Source organism: Magnolia sinica, chromosome 16 (genome assembly GCF_029962835.1).
Source record: "Magnolia sinica isolate HGM2019 chromosome 16, MsV1, whole genome shotgun sequence".
Lineage (NCBI taxonomy): Eukaryota > Viridiplantae > Streptophyta > Magnoliopsida > Magnoliales > Magnoliaceae > Magnolia > Magnolia sinica.
In genome coordinates, this window is record NC_080588.1 from 23,645,075 (window position 1) to 23,648,193 (window position 3,119).

General features: G+C 40.4%; 1 non-coding gene across 1 annotated transcript; it reads left to right on the forward strand.

Moving 5' to 3' along the window:
- The first annotated feature begins 2,246 nt into the window (after nucleotides 1–2,246).
- LOC131230011 (small nucleolar RNA R71) lies at nucleotides 2,247–2,353 on the forward strand. Its single transcript, XR_009163741.1, has one exon. It is a non-coding gene; the product is annotated as a small nucleolar RNA R71 (small nucleolar RNA).
- Nucleotides 2,354–3,119: the final 766 nt, after the last annotated feature.

Sequence of the window (3,119 nt, forward strand, 5' to 3'; positions counted from 1 at the left end):
CCTATAGTCAATGCACATTCTCCAACCAGTAGTAACTCTGGTTGGTACGAGTTCATTATTGGCATTAGCTACGATGGTGATTGCAGACTTCTTAGGAACCACCTGAGTTGGACTAACCCATTGACTATCGAATATAGGGTGTATGATACCCACATCCAATAATTTTAGAACCTCGACCTTAACCACTTCTTTCATGTTAGGATTGAGTCTACGTTGTGATTGTCGTGAGGTCTTTGCATTATCCTTAAGATATATGCGGTGAGTACAAATCGATGGGTCGATTCCCTTGAGGTCCGCTATCATCCATCCCAGGGCTCCCTTATTCTCAATGAGAGTACCTATGAGCATACTCTCCTATTCTTTCTCCAGGTGGGCAGAGATCACCACCGAGTATGTCTCATCTTAACCTAAATAAACATATTTCAAATCAAAGGGCAAAGGTTTTAGGTCAAGCTTCGGTGGCTTGAGGTTAGACTGTAGAGGCACTACATCAGTTCGGCGCAATCTTCAAATTGTGTCTTCCACCGGTTAACTTCAAGTACAGGTGCAGTATCAAGCAAGGCACACGTCTCCCTAATCATGTCATCATCCAAGTTATGGGAGTGGGCCAAGCACGTCTCTAGAGGGTAAGAGGCGTTCTATCTTCCACAAAAGAATCAATCATGTTAATGTCATAGAAATCATCATCATCCTTAGAATTTCTGCCGTTATTGAAAAAGATGTTTAACTCCAATGTCATATTCCCAAAAGACATGCTCATGACTCTATTCCTGCAATTGATAATTACGTTTGAAGTGGCCAGGAATGGGCGACCAAGAATGACGGGAATCTGAGTGCTTCCATTATTGATGGGTTCAGTATCCAGGATGATGAAATCTACAGGGTAGTAGAATCTGTCGACCTGAACTAACACATCCTCAATTATCCCTCTTGGTATACAAACAGAGTGATCAGCAAGTTGTAATGTGGTTAAGGTGGTTTTCAATTCACGTACTTAGTTGTTTGTATACTGAGTAGGAAATCAGATTGACGCTCACTCCTAAGTCAAGAAGTGTGTGCTCAATGTAGTAGTTACCGATCATACATGATATGGTTGGGCTACCAGGATCCTTGTATTTCTGTGGCATGTTTGCTTTAGGGTGACACTCACTTTCTCCATCAATAATATCTTCTTTTGAATACTCTGCCATCTTTTAGTCGTGCATAGGTCTTTCAGGAATTTAGCATATAAAGGTATCTCTTTTACGAAGTCAAGTAGAGGAATGTTGACTTTCACTTGTTTCAACACCTCTAGAATATCCTGAGAGTTAGAGAGAGGTTTTGGTGTAACTAACCATTGGAAAAATGGAGCAACTGGCTTCTCTAGAAGTTCCGGTTGTAATTTTTGTGGGGCATCACTAGATCCATCATTGTTGTGCTCTTCTAGTTCTTGAGGCTTTTCAGGCTTAACCGGAAGAGTTTTATTAATAATCTTCCCACTCCTAATAGTGGTGATGGATTTAGCATGCTCCATCTGATTTAAAGAGCCGGGATCACTTATCTCATATTGCACTTTAGGATTGGGGAGCAGTTGTGCAGGAAGCATCCCCTTTTCTATAACCGTCATACGTGAATTCATCTTTTGCATAGAATTTGTAAATTCTCGCACTACCTGAGCCAGCCCTTGTATGGAATTTTGAACCAGTTCTTCTTAAGGTTTCCCTTGATTTGGATTTTGATTGAAGAAACCTTGAGGGGTAGCAGTTTGTCCATTTCTCCAACTAAAGTTTGGATGATTTTTCTAACCAGGATTTTACGTATTAGAGGTAGGTCCATTAAAAGGTCTTTGATAGTTATTTACGACATTGACTTGTTCATTCAACACTCCTCTAAAAGCAGGTATTATAGGACAATTTCAGTTATGTGAATGTTGCAATCACAAATGCTGCAAATAGTCTCACTAACCTTATCCTTCTTTCCTTCTATGGCCTCAAATTTTCTTATGAGATTAGTCACTTTATAATTGAGATCATCCTCTTCTTTTAGGAGATACAACCCACCTTTCTCCTTAAATTGAGTCGGCCTAGATGTGATTTGAATTTGGGTAATGGTCCCAGGATTGTGTTTTTTCAGCAAGTCTATCGAGGTAATCCCACACCTCATCGACATCTTTATTCATGAATTCTCCATTACACATTGTCTCGACCAATTGGTGCATGGAAGATGTCAGTCTATCATAGAAAAAATTTGTAATGTGCCACGTTTCAAAGCCGTGTTGTGGGCATGAACTGGCAAGATCCTTGAACCTTTCCCAACATTGGAAGAATGCTTCATCCTCCTTTTGGGCGAAGTTCATGATTTCTTTTCTAAGGGTAATCGTTTTATGATGTGGAAATTTTTTTTTTATGAATTCCCTCTGCATATCATTCCATGTGCCAATGGATCTAGGACGCAATGAATGTAACCACGTCTTAGTCTTCTCCTTCAAGGAAAAGGGAAAGAGTTTTAATTTGACTATATCCTCAGATACATTAGGAAAAAATAAAGTGGTTATGATCTCATCGAACTCTTTCAGATGTAACTATGGACTTTCTAATTCAAGCCCATGGAATTTAGGAAGGAGTTGGATAACCCCTGGGTTGATGTCCATATGTCCTGTATTTTCAAAAAAAATCATGTATGAGAGCGTACTCACCCCCACCGGTTGTAAATAATCTCATAAAGTATGAGGCGGGGGTGCTTGATGCACCTCATTCTCATCCTGAATGTCCTCCACCCTAGGTGGTGTCACGCCCCAAACCCGAAAATTGGATTCACAGGAATCCCGATTGCCGAATCTGGTGCGACAGCCTCCGTAATACCCCATTCTGGGCTCCTAGCGTTCATATGCCAGATTCCGATCCTGGGATCCTACAAGGAGGATTTTTTTTCCAATGTACATTTAACTCGTAATAAGCATAATCACAAGTTTACCCAAATTACAAAGACAACATCATCATCACATATCCACTGATATAAACATTTGAATACAATACTGAAAGGAAAATACATATGTCGAAAATCAAAGCCCCAGAAGACCGCTACACGCTTCAAGCTCAATGCTGCTACAACCTAACATCACCCGCACACATCTATCGTGC